The 18,736-nt window shown below is 33.1% G+C and overlaps 1 long non-coding RNA gene across 3 annotated transcripts in view; it reads left to right on the top strand.

Annotated features, from left to right (window-relative positions):
- Nucleotides 1-18,736, top strand: part of LOC105475380 (uncharacterized) — a 48,570-nt gene that overhangs the window by 15,948 nt on the left and 13,886 nt on the right. The window contains exon 1 of one of the 3 annotated variants that reach the window (XR_983298.3): nucleotides 3,229-4,904. The exons of the other annotated variants lie outside the window; for them this stretch is intronic. This is a non-coding gene — a long non-coding RNA (uncharacterized lncRNA). Of the gene's footprint in view, nucleotides 1-3,228; nucleotides 4,905-18,736 lie in introns of those variants that run through there. 3 annotated transcript variants of the gene reach the window in all.

The raw sequence follows: 18,736 nt of genomic DNA on the forward strand, positions 1-18,736 counted from the left end.
TGGCACATATACACCATGGGATACCATGCAGCCATAAAAAAGGATGAGTTCGTGTCCTTTGCAGGGACGTGGATGCAGCTGGAAACCATCATTCTGAACAAACTATCACAAGGACAGAAAACCAAACACCGCATGTTCTTACTCATAGGTAGGAAGTGAACAATGAGATCACTTGGACACAGGGTGGGGAACATCACACATGGGGGCCTGTTGGGTGTTGGGGGGCTGGGGGAGGGATAGAATTAGGAGAAATACCTAACGTAAATGATGAGCTGATGGGTACAGCAAACCAACATGACACATGCATACCTATGTAATAAACCTGAACGTTGTGCACATCTATCCTAGAACTTAAAGTACTAGGAGCAAAAATTCAGTGGACTATTAAGAGAAAAGAAAGATAAGAAGAGAGAAGAAAGAACAAATCCGTCTGATGAATTTCTCATCCATGTAATACCTGCATATAGCTCGCAAATAGACATGCCAAGATTGTTCCTGGAGCCTATACTAATTGACCCGAATTTTAAAGGATTTCTCTTCCTTGAAACCAAATGATTTCTGAACAAGAAAGTTATTTAATTTTAACTAATTTTAAATAGAATATATGTTAATTCTAAATTATCTTAAATATTTTCTAAATTAACATAAGTGTAAGAAAGTACAAAACATAGCATAAGTTGATCACATGGTCTTCTACATCATCTTCAATCTTGTTTTTGATGTGTTTGCACAGTGAACTTTTTCAGTTATTAGGGGGTATTTTGTTTAATAAACTTTTTGGAAGAAGATGCTTCTACTGCCAACTTCCCCATCCTAATTCTCTCTGTCATTCATGGTGACTTGAAGGAGGAACACTTTACTTTTTCTTTTTTGTAAAATTACATGGCTTTTTAACCAATTTTTACAGTTTTTAGGAAGACGATTATAAACAAAAATATAAAAATCTTCACTTTATTTAGTTCCGTGCCTTACAAAACAAGAGCATAGTGTGAGCTTTTCACTGAGTGCTTTTCCAACAATAGTGACAAGCAGATACAGAAACCAACTGAAAAATGTTTTATACTTTCTTATGACTTTCTGTCATAAAACTATAAAGGCAAACTTGAGGAGATATGACCTGAGAATACAATGACTTAAGAAAGAAAATTTGAAAATCAATTGGCTCTATGAGGTAACTTCTCTGAATTCCATAATGTGGCAATTTCTAAAATGAAAACGTTTTTTCTTGTGTGCGCAAATTTTATTGATTCTCTAAACTCCCATAGCAGAAGCTATAAAAGAGAACACAGAAAACCAAAAAGGTATACAGCACAAAATATTAATACAGTAATTTATTATATTTTTTATTATTCCTTCAGTACTCTAAGTACTTTTTAGGCAATATTTAAATCTTATATCATTGTGAGAAGGGCTACTGGGCTAGTCATTAAAATGTAATATTTAGTTATGGACACTATAAGAAATCTTGGCTAAAATTCTTCCATAATTTTATATTAATTCAATTGAACACGGTGTATTGTCAAAGACTATATTGCCTCAATATTCTCTACCGGAAGATAAAGTAAAAAGAGGGAAATAAATAAATAATAGAGTATTGCTTCATTTTGTGCAAAGATTTTATATAAGTACCAAGGCCCGTGACTTGGTAACTGAAATGATAATCTTTTTTTATGACTAATTTTCTATATCTACTATCCAGTTATCATTAAGCAAGTGATTCGTAATCTTTTGGGAGCTGGAAAACAGAGCATTTGATAAACAACAGATGATCTTCTGATAAGAAGACAATTTATGCATTTATATACAACGTAATATATCAAATTTCGGGGAATAAAGAAACTTCGAAACCTAACCCTGTATTCTCCAAGCTTTTGAACTCTGTTCAGTACCTCAATAAGTTTAGGCAGCCATAATTTCTTTTATATCCCCACATTTCTTTTCATGGTAAAACATGAATGTTTCCTAGGATCCTGATAATGGAAACCTATACACTTGACCCTTGAACAATATGGATTTCAATTGTGGGGGTCCACCTATATCTAGATTTTCTCCCACCTCTGCCACCCCTGAGATGGTAAAAGCCAACTCCTCCTCTGGCTCCTCCTTTTCAGCCTACTCAACATAAAGATGATGAGAATGAAGACCTTTCTAATGATCCATTTCCATGTAATGAATAGTAAATGTATTTTCTCTTCATAATTTCCTTAATAGGATTTTATTTTATCTAGCTTACTTTATTGCAAGAATATAGTATGTAGTACATATAAAGAATATGTGTTAATCAACTATTCATCCTACCAGTAAAGCTTCTAGTAGGCTAGTAGTAGTTAAGTTTTTGTGGAATCAAAAGTTATATGTGAATTTTTGACTGCATCATGAGGGTCAGTACTCGTAAACTCCACATTGTTTAAGGATCAGCTGTATTTCCGGAGTTTGAATTGTATTTAATGTATCATATACGTGGGCTTGTTTATTTGTTTTTCTGTCTCACTCTTGAGGTATATGTCTCTAAACAGAAAATATTAGCTGTTGGGGAAGTAAATCAATGGCACATATTTCCTATAAAGTAACAACTATAATTAGTTAACTAGAGAGTTACACATAGCTATTGGGAGAGCTATGACAAGAACCCTACTTGGTTAGAAATAATCTTGTAGAAATTAGCTTTAATTTAAGTCTGCATAATACCATGTAATTAATAAAGGACTCTTATACCCAGTTAATTTATTTATTTGTTTTGGCTCTTGTAAAAAATGGTTAGGTAGTGAGACATGTATTATCATTGGCCTCATTTTGTGAAAGAGAAACGTATGAATCATGAGGTTAAATAACTCATCCAAGGTGATTCCAAAATAATCTTTAGGACATGAACTTGAATTCTCCTCTCTCATATCAGGCAAAATAGGGTCAATTTAAATGAATGAATGAATGAATAATGTGACAGCACTTTGAATTTACTACACATCTTTTCTAATTTCTTGAAAGGCTATTGTAGTGTCATTCATTCCTTGATTCACCTGTAGGTATTGATTGGTTTTCTGGTCTTGTGGCCTGGTTCAGATGCTGTTTGCACAGAGAACAGTCCCTGTTTGATGACAGTTTATGATAAGCAGTGGGCTGTAGCATCATATTGTTTGTCTGCTATGACTCATTTAAGGTCAACCTACCAGAAAAATTGATATTTTTGCTATGCAAACTAAGATCTTATATGAGTTGTTTAAAATATATAACCATTTCAGATGTGATGATACTTTGACTTGGAGCAAAGATAATGTACTTATTAGGAAATATTGTGTAAATAATTTTTCTGTAATGATGATTAAGTACACTGATTTTCCCATGTTCTCTCATCAGTAGCTTATGAGAGGGTTTTCCCTGTGATTGACTTGCCGCAGAATGAAGTCCGTCAGCTCATTTATGAAGGTGTAAAAAAAATGGAAACACATTGTGTTAAACTGGCTGGAACTTGTTCAACTGTCAAAAATTTCTCAAGGACTATCATCTTGGACAGAAGGATCAATTAGTTATTTCTCAGGTGTTGCAACCCATTGAAAATTTGGAACTGCTTAGGGGTCTTGTTTAGTGTTTTCAGATCGGGAAGGCAAGCAGCAGCAACAAACCTGCTACTGAGAACCAGGGAGTAGATTCACATTCTATCAATTCTACAACTCCAGAACAAGTGTTGCATAGATGAGGTTCATTGCTAAAGATGCACAAATCAAGTTCTAAGGCAGGTATGAATTAGGTTGATAGAGTTCTGCTTTGCCAATCAACTTCAAAGACTTGAAGAATGAAGTCCAAATTAATTGATAAGTTTTTCTTCTTTAATATACAATACATTGTCTACATTGTCCTTCCAACTTCACCTTGAATTGATGAAAATTGAGATTTTTTTCTTAAGTTTTAAAAGTTTAGTGAGCTGCTGTTACTTACCTTTGTGTACATGTAAGAATAAAATCTTAAGAATCAAGAATTAAGAAGCAAAACTATATGCTTTTCACAATTGAATTAAAATTATTTGGGCCTAAAGCCAAGACATTTTGTTAGACTTGTTTTAAGTGCCTTAACCACCTGGAATTCTTTTTAAAGTACTGTCTAATTCATCTTTTTGAAATGATGGCTTTGCCTTTTAATGAGAAATCTACATTTCTTTCTTAAATAGGAAACATAGTGTCCTTGGCTTAGTTCTCTAAAGACATAGAAGTACACTTTTATGTGTAGCAAAGACACAGCTTGTGGCAAATTTATTTCAGGCATGTCAGACTGAAAATCTGTTTCTACAACAAAACAGGCTTCCCTTGAGTTTACTAAGCCATGTTCTTCAAGTAAATGAGATACTTTATGGATGTATAACCTGAATGTCCCTACCAAGGAGTTACTCTTTGATTTGTTATTCTAAGAGAACAATCTGAACACTAATCCCCACAGCTGCTAGAAGTCTTTGTCATCCCTCACCCATATTCCTGAGAACATGGGGTCCTGGTAGTCATCATGGTTTCTCTATCTGGGTTCACTCAGGCTTATCTGTTCTTTCCTTCTACCTATTGCTAGAATCTGCTTGGTTTTATCCACATTACTCCTAAGGTGAACATACTCATCCCCCTTTTATTTTGCAAAGCACTATTACTAAAAATATTTGTTATATATAAAAGAACTTTACTGAAGTTTGAGGGGAACAGAGAGTTATAGAACAAAACATGAAAAAATTTAAATTGGTGATCAGACCCTGTATTCCTATTCAACCATCTGCTCCATAAGGAGTCCATTCCTAGCCATCTGCCCACAGTCTAGTCCTGAAACCAGGCTGCTAGAATCCAGGTTCTCCTAACTAACAATATTTTCCTAATCTCTTCTCTTTTCCTGAGTTCCAGCTTACTGACCCTTGATCCCAGTGGCCTTCAAAGGTAAAGTATATTTTACCTAGAGACTGTGGCTTTCCAGGCTTTCCCTGTAGCACAGGGTTACATATAAAGCTATTAAATCACATGTATTAACTACATTGTTTAGATCTTCTGTGACTTAACTAAATTTTGGGGTTTTTCTGATCCACAATTTTCTGAGATAACTAGGTTAAAAATTCCTAAGCATGAATGTGAATTACACAATCTCTCCTACTAATTCTATCAATTTTGCCTTGCATAATTTTAAACAATATTATAAAGACCATAGGTGTTTGTGGTTGAGATATCTCCTTATTGTTGTTTTTTACTATCTGATTGTGTGCCTTTTCTCTTTATTAATGTTTTGCCTTAAATTTTTTTTATGATATTAAAATTGTAACATCCATTTTCTGTTGGGTAACACTTGTGAGGTATAGTTGTTTTTTGTCTAATGCATTTTTCATGTAGAGTTGATTACTAGAATTTTAAAATTGTATGTTCTTTGTCTTTTCATAGGTGAATTAAATATGTTTATATTTATTTTGGTTACTAATATAGTTGGGCATATTTCAGTCAAATATTTTTGAGGTTTCCATTTATCACGTATTTTTTTACTCCATTATTTTATTTTTTACATTTGGGTAGATTTCAAACATTCTTTGTTATCTGTTTGTCTCTTTATTATAAACCACAAACTTTATTTTTAGTCTTCAATGTGTATTCGTACATTTTTAACACAGAGATCAAACTTTATAAGTCTGAGATAATTCTAAATTGACTCAGCATTTATATCCTCACAGAAAACACACCAAACCAAAACAAGACAGTCTTTAAAAAAAAAACCTACTGAAATACTCCAGCTATTTTTCTTTTTATAGTCTACAATTTTAATTCCAACTGTTTTCAAGAATAGAAATTGAATGATATATTGTTACAATAACAAAAATAAAATGAGTATATTTATTTCCTCTCTAATATCCATACCAATACACTTAAGAGTGTGTTTGAAAGCCTAAACAGTTAGGCCTAGGTCTTTATAAAATAAAGGTAATTTAGCCCCTCAAGACACAGTAAGATGTCCAGTTATCCCAAATGTACTACAATCAGCACATGGCATTACTCACAGTGATGGATACTAAGGTTATTCAATCATAATAAAACTGAAGTTTATCACTCTTCTGCAATGTGTGAGAGTGAATCCATGTAACACTTCTGGCATCCATCCTATGACTATAAAAGATGTCACCCTTACAAAGAACCCATATTTAGGATGAAGACAACTTTGTGGATCGTAAAAGAAAGAAAGAAAGGGGAAATAGATATTTGCTTGGATATGTTGTAAAGCCACTGGATCAACCTGCTCAGAAATTTCTATTTCTCAGAACTTTCCAGTTATTTGACACAGAGAATTCTTTTATTATTTCTGAAATAGTTTGACTCAGAAGTCTGTTACTTACAACATAACAGATGCAATAGTTAAATTTACCAATGTTTCTTACATATTTCTCAGATCCTTCTGTTTCTTGTGTTCTTCTTTGGAGTAACCATTTCTTCATGTTGAAATGGATCCTTCAAGACTTCTTTCATGAAGGGCATATGGGACATAAATACTCTTATTTGTATTTTTTTCTGAAGAAAAATCATTATTTCACCCTCACACTTAAACAAGAGTTTGACTGAAGACTGGTTATTTTTCTTCATTCCGGACATAACTGCTTTGTTCTGGTCGACGTTGTTTCTGATGAAAAGTTTTCTGTTACTCTAGGTGTCATTGAATTGTGAGTACTTTTTCTTTTGTAATTTTTAGGGTTTCTCTTTCCTTTCACCTTTGTTATTCTGCAGTTTCACTGGGGTAAATTTAGATGTGTCTTTATTTTCTTAATTACAGGGCATGTTTTCAACCTGAAATACCCTCTTTTACTTTTTGTGCAATTTTCAGCCATTATTTCTTCACATATTTGTTCTCCTGGATTCTCCCTATATCCTGTTTCTGGGAATTTATTTAGACATATGTTCAAGCCTCAATCTATTATAATTTTTTATTTATATAAAATTCATATATATATTTATATATAATATATATATTTATAATTTTATGTTTTTGTATCCATCTCTTTATATCACTTTCTGGACAAATTCTTATGTGCTATTTCTCATACAACAATTTCCTTTTTTGACTATGTTTTATCTGACTCTCCTGTCTAGTAAAGTAGATACCAAGCATGTGTTCTTATTTAAACATATTTAAATTAATTATAATTAAGTGAATTAAAATTTCAGTTGCTCAGTCCCAATGGATACATTTCAATTACACAATAGCTAGAAGTGACTGATGACTACCATATTAGACAGTGCAGAATCATTCCATCATTGCAGAAAATTCTGTTGGACAAGGCTAGAGGGTACTTTCTATTTGTTATTTAAATTTGCTTACAAATATGTTTATATTTCATGTTTCTAATTGGTTATTTTCCTTCTACATCTGGCTTTGACTGATTTCTTCCTCAGTTTTCTGAAAATGACTCATTTCTTTTACAGTTGTCATTTTTATCTCTTTAATGACTTTAAAAATATTTACCTTAAAGCTATTGTTTCAAAGATATTATTTTCACACTGGTGAGATTATTAATTTTATTGGCTCCAGTGTTTAGTGTTGTTTTATTTTGTTTTTCAGGTGCTTTATAGTATTCACTTGGTGACCCATCTTGAAGGCTTAATTCTAGTTTGTTGTGTTTCTGTTTCCTCTCTCATGTCCTCTCATTGTATTTTCTTCCACCTGCCCAATCTCCAGCTCAGTCAATAATTTAAGATTCTTGGTGCCTGTCCCATGGATACAGTAGGGATATCTCCTATCCACTTCTGGTCCAGCAATTCAGTTGGCATACATCCTGGTTGATCATCTGTCTCCATGCCTTCTGCCAAATTGAGTTCACAGGTCACACCTACAGAGAATAATTATAGTTATGCTCAGAGTCTTTTATGGATGGAGAAAGTCCATTTCAGTCACAGATTTCATATTGCGAACCTGGTTCTTTCCTCTCCGAATCATCTCTGGAGAGCTCTTGGGGCCCAGTTATTCTGGAAGGGCCAAACATCCAGCATCTTCTGCCTGTTACTGAATTTAATGCTAAACATATCGGAGGCTTTAGTGCCTGATTTATAATTTCTGACCTACAGTGATTTATTTTTCTTCTGGGTTTTCGACATAGCTATACCTCTTTAATTTTCCAAAAAAAAAATGCACTGTTAGTATCATTTGGGATGAATATATACATTTGTAAACTCAAGACTATCTTGATTAGAAGCCTGATGTTTCTCTTCTATTTTGGGAAATTCATTATTTCTTTGACATAATCTTGTTTCCCATATTTCTCTTTCCTATTTGGAACTCTTTAATTTCTTGGGTTTAACATTTCCCTGTCATCATTTATGCTTTCATTTTTGCTTTTCTTTGGTTTTATGAGGTCATACTCTGATATGGTTTGGCTGTGTTCTCACCCAAATCTTATCTTGAATTGTAGTTCCCATAAACCCTACGTGTCATGGGAGGGGCCAGGTGGGAGCTAATTGAATCATGGGGGCAGTTGCCTCCATGATGTTCTCATGATAGTGAGTGAGTTTTTACGAGATCTGATGGTTTTATCAGGGGCTTTTCTCCCTTTTGCTTGGCGCTTCTCCTTGCTACCACCATATCAAGAAGGATGTGTTTGCTTCCCTTTCCAAAATGATTGTAAGTTTCTTGAGGCTTCCCCAGTCATGCTGAACTTGTGAGTCAATTAAAACTCTTTCCTTTATAAATTACCCAGTCTCGGGTATGTCTTTATTAGCAGCATGAGAATGGACTAATACATACTCTGTGGAAATTATTGAATCTTATTCCTTTTTAAAATGTTGGTGATCATATAGAATCCATATATGGGATACATATGACATATATAATACGTTTTTGTAAAATTTCTGCCTTGTCCTTTTCTTTTCCTTTTCATTTATCATCCCATTGTTGTTTATAGAAATCATATATTTTTTAATCTTTTAAAAAAGTTTTAATATATATGTCTATACATATATTTTTTTTCTGCTTTTTGAGTTACATGTGTTTTATTTTCTCTGGTTTTATATCCAGTTGTCACTTTTCTTCATGCTACTAGTTTTTCTCAAATGGTTGTGACATTTAGTAGTGTTTTCATATTTTAGAATGACTAAATGGTATTTTAAATAGCAGGCATGGATGTCTTTGCTGTTATGTAAATAGGTGTATTTCCTACTCACTTAAGTAGGAAATATAATATTGTCTTTGGCATGGGTCATATCTCCTGGCAAGTTTTCTTTAAGGTAGATTGATGGAGAGTTGAATATTGTCTTAAATAGCTCGTTGTTTCACAACCAAATTCTGGGACACTTAGTGTAGGCCAGTGCTTCTTAAGCTACTTGAAGGCCTCAGGACTGTTTACATTGTTAAAAATGATTAAGTACTCCAAAAAGTTATATTTATTAAAGTACAGCAAATTAGAAATTAAAATTGAGAAATGTCTTATTAATCCATTTTAAAATAGCAGTAAACCCATTATATTTTAACATAAAAACATATTTGAGAAAATTATTTTTCCAAATGGAAAGAATTAGGACAAATAAAGGCAGTATTTACATTTTTGAGAATCTTAATGTCTGTCTAGAAAACTAGATATTATACCTACTAATACAGCTGATATTTCTCATCTATTTCTGTGTTCACTGTATTACCATATGTTGTATTGGTTGAAATATTGTAAGATATTCTTACAGATATGTAGTTGGAAAATGTACGAATATTTTATTAGTTTTTTTTTTCAGGTAGCTGATATTGTTCTTTGATAGTTTCTCTACCAAACAAAACTCAAATACTAGATTTTTAAAAATACAAAAATTAGCCAGGTGTGATGGCGAGTGCCTGTAGCCCAAGCTACTCAGGAGGCTGAGACAGGAGAATTGCTTGAACCTGGGAGTTGGAGGCCGCAGTGAGCCAAGATCATGCCACTGCACTCCAGCCTGGTTGACAGAGCAAGACTCTGTCTCAAAAAACAAAACAAAACAAAACAAAACAAAACAAAAAAGTTGCTTGTAATATATAATTTGACAGAACATTAAACTATTATACTAAAATCCTTGACCTATCTTGCATTTTGAACGAATCTTTTTGTTACATGATTTTTTAACATTGCTCCTTGGTCATTTTGAATTTTCTCGTCTACTCTGTTTTCACTTGCCTTTTGTAGTGATTAGACATGAACCTGGAAATGCCTTTTGCTTTGAGAGAGCTATAAGGAAGTGCATATTTGACTACTTAGTGCTATCTCTAGGTTTTATATGAAATAAAAAAGATCATAAAAATAGCCCATCTGGGTTAGAGTCAGTGGTAGAGTCAGTGGGCTACAAAAGCAAATGGAAATTTAGATTAAAAACCCAGTTTATGAATAAGAATTAAGCTTTTGATGGAAAATCCTACTTCATCCTATTGGTTGGTAACTGGAAAAGGGAAATCCATGACTTGCTAGGATGTGAATTCCACCAAGACGAAGCATCCCTAATTTGAGACTCAGCCATCTTCAAAACAAACAAAACGGGAGGCAAAATACTATTTTGAAAAATATGAAATAAAAATTAGAACATTTTGTATTAAAAAAGTGTTACTTCAGAAAAGCAAAACAGCTGGAAGTTTCTCAGGCACCATTGACTATGAATTGAAGGTAGTTCTATTTTTTCCAAACACTGGTTTGTCTTTTGTCAATGCATTATTTTTACAAATTGCAAATACATCTGAAACTGACATACAGGGAGTAAAGCAAATATACACTGAAATAATGCCTTTATCTTCAGATAGAAAAATTTGGATCTATTGTAGCAATTGAGATAAAATTATGCCTTCTATAAGGGTTTCTGTCATGTTCTAAGATAGTGATTTTGTGGGTCACAAAACATTTAAGAATATGATCAAATTCATTTCTCCCAAAATATTGTAAACAAATATGATTGGTAAAAATTTTTAGAGATATATAGACTTCTTGAATCTCAAATACTAGGAAAAAAAGACAGGCTTCAGTTTAAAAAGTACTACAATAAGAAAAGTAAACGGCCGGGCGCGGTGGCTCAAGCCTGTAATCCCAGCACTTTGGGAGGCCGAGTCGGGTGGATCACGAGGTCAGGAGATCGAGACCATCCTGGCTAACCCGGTGAAACCTCGTCTCTACTAAAAAAAATACAAAACACTAGCCGGGCGAGATGGCGGGCGCCTGTAGTCCCAGCTACTCGGGAGGCTGAGGCAGGAGAATGGCGTGAACCCGGGAGGCGGAGCTTGCAGTGAGCTGAGATCCGGCCACTGCACTCCAGCCTGGGCGACAGAGCGAGACTCCATCTCAAAAAAAAAAAATAAAATAAAATAAAATAAGAAAAGTAATGTATCAAGGAAGAAGTAAGAAAGCTATTTTACTAAGTGTTAAGTCAATGATAGACTCCTTTTACATGAAGATGGGCACATATTTAGAGCACACAAAGGAACAGTAATACAAAACCTTGAAATGATTTTGGAATTATTCAGTTTCAGATTTTTTAAATGTGTACTGGATTTCTGAAAATTCCAATGCACCATTACATTTTGTTAAGTGATGTAATTCATTAACATTTTCTGGCTTTACAAGATAAAATTTATTGTAATAGCAACAGATTGGATCTTTGATGAATACATTGTTGGTCATTTTCCATATCATTTTTGACAACGTATCAGAAGAATGTATTCTATATCGTATTTTGAAAGGTTAAACTATATTAGGGCTATAGAAATGACAGAAAGATAAAATGACATGTATGAAGTCAGAATAAAGTGAGTGGAATAAAGTGAGCAAGGCATAAAACTTGGAAACAAATTTAATTGTGATACTCCATCAGTACTCCAAATAATGACTAATGACAGTAGGGTGCCCAGAGTTGGGAGGAATATTCCATAAATAGGGCTTCATCCTAACAAACAAAATTTGCAGTAAAAGAATTGAACTTACCTTGTAGTCATTTCTTTTTAAATTAATAGACTATTTTTTTACAAAAACCTTTAGATTTACAGAAAAATTTAGTAGACTGTACAGTGACCATGTCTCCTTCCTCAACAGATTTCCTGTTATTAACATCTAGCATTGGTTAGTATATTTCTTAAAATAAATTAACCAATATTGATAAGTAGTTGTTAATTGAAGTCCATAGTTTGTTTCACTCTTTGCATTGTGCTGTTCTGTGGGTTCTGACAAATACTAAATGCCGTATTTCCACCATAAAGTATCAAACAGAATATCCCCTGCACTTCAACTCGGCCTTTGTACCCTCCTGAAACTTTGGAAACCGCTAATCTTATACGTCTCTGTAGTTTTGCTTTTCCCAAAACGTTACATATTCGAAATCACACTAATTTCTTTCAATTAACAATATACAAGAAATTCAAGTTTTTTCCATATTTTTTCATGACTTGATAGCTCACTTCTTTTTAAAGCCTAATGATATCCCATTATATAAATGTACAACAGTTTATCTTTTCTCCCACTAAAGGAAATCTTAGTTGCTTCTAGGTTTTTGGTGATTATGAATAAAGCTACTATAAACATTTATGTGCAGGTTCTTAAGTGGACAAGTTTTCAACTAAATTTGGCAAATATCCAAGAATGAGATTGCTAGATCATTTGGTAAAACTATCTTCAGTTTTGTAAGCAACTGCCAACCTGTCTTCCATAGTAGCTGTTACCATTTACCATTTCCACCAGCAGTAAATGAAAATTGCCCCACATCCTTCTCAGTGTTTGGTACTTGTCCGTGTTTTGGATTTTAACGATTTGAATAGATGTCTAGTGATACCTGATTATTATTTTAAATTAAATTTCCCTAGTGATACATGGTGTTATGTGTCTTTTTATATACTTATTTTCCATCTAGTTATCATCTTTGATGAAGGGTCGTCTTAGATCTTTGGCCATTTTTTGATGGAGTTGTTTTACTATTACTGTGTTGAGTTTTTAGTTCTTTGTGTATTTTGAATGCAAATCTTTTATCACTAATGTGTTTTGCAAATACTTTATCCTGGCCTTTGTCTTGCATTTTATTCCCTTCAGCAGAAAAAAAGTTTTTAATTTTAATAAAATCTGACATAATTTTTTTAGTTTCATGAATCATTCTTTTCGCTTTATATCTATATGTATACAGACAAATCCAGAGTCACAAATATTTTCTGTTATATTGTTTTCTAGAAGTTTTATAGTTTTTCAACTTGCATTTATATCTATGATTCACTTTTAGCTAGTTTTTGTCAAAGGTTTAGGTCTATGTTTAGTTTTTTGTTTTGATTTTTGTTTGTTTATTTGTTTTGCATTTTAATGTCCAATGATCCAGTATCAATTGTTGAAAATATTATCCTTTCTCCATTGAAATGGCATTGTTAATTTGTCCAAAGATTACTTGACCTGTATGTGTGTCAGGGGGAGAAACAGTATATTTTGAGGTTTTATATTTTGTTTCATTGATTTCTGCCTATTCTTTCATGAATACCACACTGTCATGATTACTGTAGCTTTATAGTAAGTCTTGCAGTCAGGTAGTATCAGTCTTATGACCATGGTCGTCTTTTTCAATATTCTGTTAACTATTCTATGTAAATTTTGCTCTCTTCTTGCCCATCTATGTAAACTTTAGAATCATTTTGTATATATCTGCAAAACAAATTGCTAGAATTTTGATTGTGATTACTTTGATGTATGGATTAATTTGGAAGAATTGATATCTTAACAATATTGTGTCTTCCTATATCCATTGTTTAAATATTGATTGATTTAGTTCATCAGAGTTTTGTAGTTTTTCTCACACAAATCTTGCACATATTTTTTTACATTTATACACATATACTTTCTTTTTTTCTTATTTTTGTGTTGCTAGTGCAAATGGTATTTTAATTTCCAATTCCAAATGTTCATTGTTGGTTTATAGAAGAGCAATTAACTTTTGTATATCAACCTTGATTCTGCAAACTTGCTATAGGCTGTTAATTTCAGAAATTTTTTGGTCAATTTTGGGGGGTTTTCTATATAAATAATCATGTAACCTGTGAACAAGGATAGTTTTATTTCTTCCATCCCAATATATATACCTTTTACTTCCTTTTTAAAATCTGATTGCATTAGCCTGGACTTTCAGTATGATGTTGAAAAGAGTGTTAAATGGGAATATCAGTGTTTTGTTCTTGATTCTATTCCAGAGTAGAGTAATAATGGTTAACATATTGTATATTACAAAATATCTAGAAGAGGCTTTTGAATGTTCTCACCACAAAAAAAAAATGATACATGTGTGAGGTGATGCATATGCTCTATACCCTGATTTGATCATTATATTACATGTATATGTATGAAAATATCAATTTGTAGCCTATAAATATGTACAATTACAAAGTGACAATAATAAAAAAAAAAACAGATGGCCATAGGGAGAGTACTAGCAAAAGAGAAGACACAAGGAGCTTATTAATTTATTTTTTATTGCTAGAATACAACATCTTCATTGAGAAAGCAAGTCTGTAGGCATTATTTTATTTACTCTGATTTATCAGATGAAAATATGCCAGCTGTGAAATTTTATATGATTTCCCTAAATTGCTTCTCTCAGAATTTAGAACCTCAAATCTAATCTGGATTCATATGTACCTTTCATTTCTTAGATTTTAATGTGGCAAGTAAAAGAGGTATGCAGATTGCTGAAATGCACAACAGTATATAGAGGAAAATGAAGTAGGAAAGAGATAAAATGTGTTGAACCATTCTATGTGCCAGGCCATTAAAAAAAACTTATCTTCTCTAATATGACTTCATCATGAGATAGGAATTGATAGGTTAATTTTAACAGAATTTGAAGATTAGTGTGGTTGGCTATATTTTCCAAGTGTAGCAGCCAGTCTTCATTATGGCTCCCAATAATCTTTGCCCCCTCATATTCCTACCCTTTTAAAGTGCCCTCCCACACTGCTCCAAGGCCTATTGACCTTGTGTGACCAATAGAATACGGCAAAGGTGATTAGATCATAAAGCATTGCAGTTTGCATCTTGGACTCTGATCTCTGGCTCTGGGAATTCAGCTATCATGCTATTTACACAATCAAGCAGCCCCATGAAGAGTTCAATGGGCAGAGCAGTGGAAACCCTGATCATTAATTAACATTAAATTGTCAGCCTATTGAGTGCACACTCTTGTAAGTGCAAGCTCCAGTCGAGCTTTCAGATGACTGCAGCTCCAAGAAACATCTGATTGCAATCATAGGAGAAACTTCAAGCAATTACTATCCAACCGACCCTTCCCAAATTCCTGACTTACAGAAACTGGAAGAGATAACAAAATATCACTGTTATTTTAAGCCAATATATTTTGGAGCAATTTGTTATGCAGCAACAGATAACCAATTCACTAAGTAGCACGGTAAATATTGCAGCCTAGATTTAAACCAAAGTGTCCAATTCAAAATACTGCTTTGAATATTTATTCATGAAAGCATATTGCAATATCAAATTCTAAATGTTCACTATTTCCAGATATGTCTAGGAGGGGAAGAGGAAGGTCTGCCTTTGCATGAATATCTTAAATACATCAGGGGGAAAAAAAGGCTCAATTTAAGGGAAGGGAAAAATGATCAGAGGCCTTAATGGCCACCTTTTCCTCCTGCATCTGTTATACCTTTTGTAAGTTGTCCTGGGCCTTAAAAGTTTAGCTGTTCTATGCAAGTATTCTCTGACTACTAGGACAGTTACATTTTCCCAGGAGCAAGCTTTTCTCAATTGTGTCTGTTTGTGTGTGTGTACTGTGTACATATACACACATGCACTCATGAATGCATGCATGCATGTGTGCATATGTGAGTATGTGACTTTCAATATTCCATAAAAGGGGCTCTATTACTACTGTCCTTTAGGACAGAGAATATTTTTTCTTATTCCTCTGGGAATCTCAGGGTCATCACAAAACACATATTGCTACTTCTTTTATAAACCAAAATTATGACTGCCAGTTACAGACTTAAGCATGTAATGCCCATGGATTGTGTAACCTGAGTTGGTTTATTTCATTTTCCTCAGAAGACTTGCTACCCACTTTTTCAAATTGAAATCTCCAGTGGCAAATATATTTCTAATTTCTTTGAGATCTAAAGCAAGAACACAAATGATGGTCAACATATTAAATGCTTATGTATTTCAAAGCTATATATCAGATTATAAATTCTAAAATGTATTCTATCTTCTATGTTGGCAAAAAGACCTTTTATTTTATTTTTTTATTTATTTTTACTTAAAAATTTTTTTTTTTTAGAGTTAGAGATACTAGGACTACCTCGCAAGAGATCAGCCCTGCCCACAGGCAAGGGGAAGTAAACAGGGCAAACGAACCTTTTAAATAGAAATAAAAATAGAATGTGTGTGTATTTGTGTATGTATATATGTATGTGTATCTCTCCATATGATTGGGCTGAAATATCAAAAAAATTGAATTTAAGTATTGTTTAATTGATGATATTTGAGTGATAAGCACTTGTAATTTATAAATTACTTAGTATTTAGCCATAAACCTGTTTTTCTTTTATTTTAAACAAAATTGTGGTGTTATTAATATGATGTCTTTACACAAATTGTGTTCTTATGATAGTAATGCCTAATTAAACAATTTTCTTGAGTCATTATGGTTCTTTGGTGGTGTTTTATGCATATTCAGTTAAAGATAGTTTGTTCTGCTGAAATTATCACTAAGTTGGAATTACTAATAAGTTCCTTACAGCAATACCTATATCCAGAAATTAACAGGAATTTTACCTATCATTCTCAAATATTGTAAAATAACCACACATATGATAAATTATAATTATCACATTACTACCAAAAAGCTGACTTTTATCACTTATAAAATGATGTTTGCCCTCTCTTACAGTAATATTTAGACATGCTTAGTAATGTTAACAATTATTACATTTCATTCAAGTTGATCTAAATATACAAATATACACATTTGAGAGTATATAAATTGTTTAATATTACACAGTATTTCTCCTTTTGCTATTGATGATTTTGCAAATATGATAATTCTTGAATCCTTCCAGAACTAAGCTTTGGACACAAAGAGAAGAATAAAATAGGTGTTTGGAGTTACTGTGAAATGATATCCAATTATGCCAAAATCGATTTTATTCATGCTATTTGAGAGGAAGGATTACATGTTGATTCACTTGTCTTTTCTCTTACCTAAGCATCCCACCAGTGAAATCCTTCTGGAACTCTGATACAGTTTTCCTCTCCAATGTCAGCAACAATCCAAACCACAAACTTCCATGGTATTTGGACACGATTACCTTTTGTTCCTAGGACATACAGCAGGAAATGTGGAGAAATGTTTCCTTTTCCTCTGTATTAGCATTAATCACAAGAGTAGATACATAGTTACTTGTCATGTCCTGCCATTGGATCTAGTTATGACTATAATGACTCAGTCATTGTGTGCTGGTTGTGTGCTGCATATTGGATCCTAAGTGTCAGACCAGTCCATGTGTGTTTTTTTTTAAGTGTGTGTGTGCATGTGCGTTAGGAGAAAAGGAAAGGAGAGAGACTGAGAGACAAAGTAAGAGAGGGAGAGGAGGAGGAAAGAGGGAGAGAAACAGAGAGAGAACCCCCTTTACAACATGGGACCCAGGTCAATGGTCCCTGTTGCCAGGTTAATGGCCCCTGCTGCTCAGGTCTTATGTGGTTATTGTCCTACAGTCTTGAGAATGTGTGATAATGACAATGCTGAATTCAGTCTAAGGTCCCAGAGCATGCAAAGGCCTGGTGTCAGTGACTTTGACAAAGGCACAGCCTCCATCTCTAGATTAATCCAAGTAGGTTTAATTTAGTAGAAGAGTCTGGACAGCTGGACTGTTAAACAGTCACCTGACCAGATTTGCTCTGATGAGATAGGACCTGGCTGACTCTTTGTGCTGTGGACTATGCTTATCATGCTTTTAGGAAGTCTGGATTCACTCAATAGGGTAATGATTGTGTAAGAGTCAGACAGTCCATGTGCAACAATTTTATTTTCTGGATGACTGCTGTTCTTATCATCTGTTCCTTAATGCAAGTGAATATGAGCTTAGTATTACATGTATACAATCTCTACTTGCAATTTTAGGAATTTCACCTAGCAAGTAATGAAAAAGGCTAAGTTGGATTTTTACAAATTTTTGATGATTTTAATGCATACTTGTTATATATTAAAACTCCAGCTGTTTATTTGTATTATCTTATGGCTTTTAGGACTGTTTATAATGAAGACTTAAAAAGTAGTCAATAAGACATTCAACTTCCAATAGGAATGCACTATCAGTAAGATTGATTATCAATACAATTTTTATTTTATATGAATGAAACACATGCTATTGTTTGTTATAACTATTGTTTAAATAGGCAGATAACAAAAGAGCTCAAAATCATCAGGAATATTTTTATTCTCCAGTCTTATTGTAGTTTTATATTAGTGTTTTTGTTGAAATTAAAATACATTAATTCATGTCATTATAAAATGAAATTTGTAAAAGTTGAAAATTAGTTATATAATGTTATAATCGTTTATTTTATAACTTTATGCTTTTTTTTCCTTGGTGATTCAATTGGATTGTGTTGGAGATATAAGTGCAATGATAATAACAATAATAATAAATATTATCTATTATGCTGCTGGCATTGTACTCGTTGCTTTACTTTGCTAATGTAACCCTTCCAACAGTTATATAGGTGACTGTTAGATTTTCATTTGTGTACAACAGAAAATTAGAATATCATCAGCTTTGG

Source organism: Macaca nemestrina, chromosome 4 (genome assembly GCF_043159975.1).
Source record: "Macaca nemestrina isolate mMacNem1 chromosome 4, mMacNem.hap1, whole genome shotgun sequence".
In the NCBI taxonomy this organism is placed as follows: Eukaryota; Metazoa; Chordata; class Mammalia; order Primates; family Cercopithecidae; genus Macaca; species Macaca nemestrina.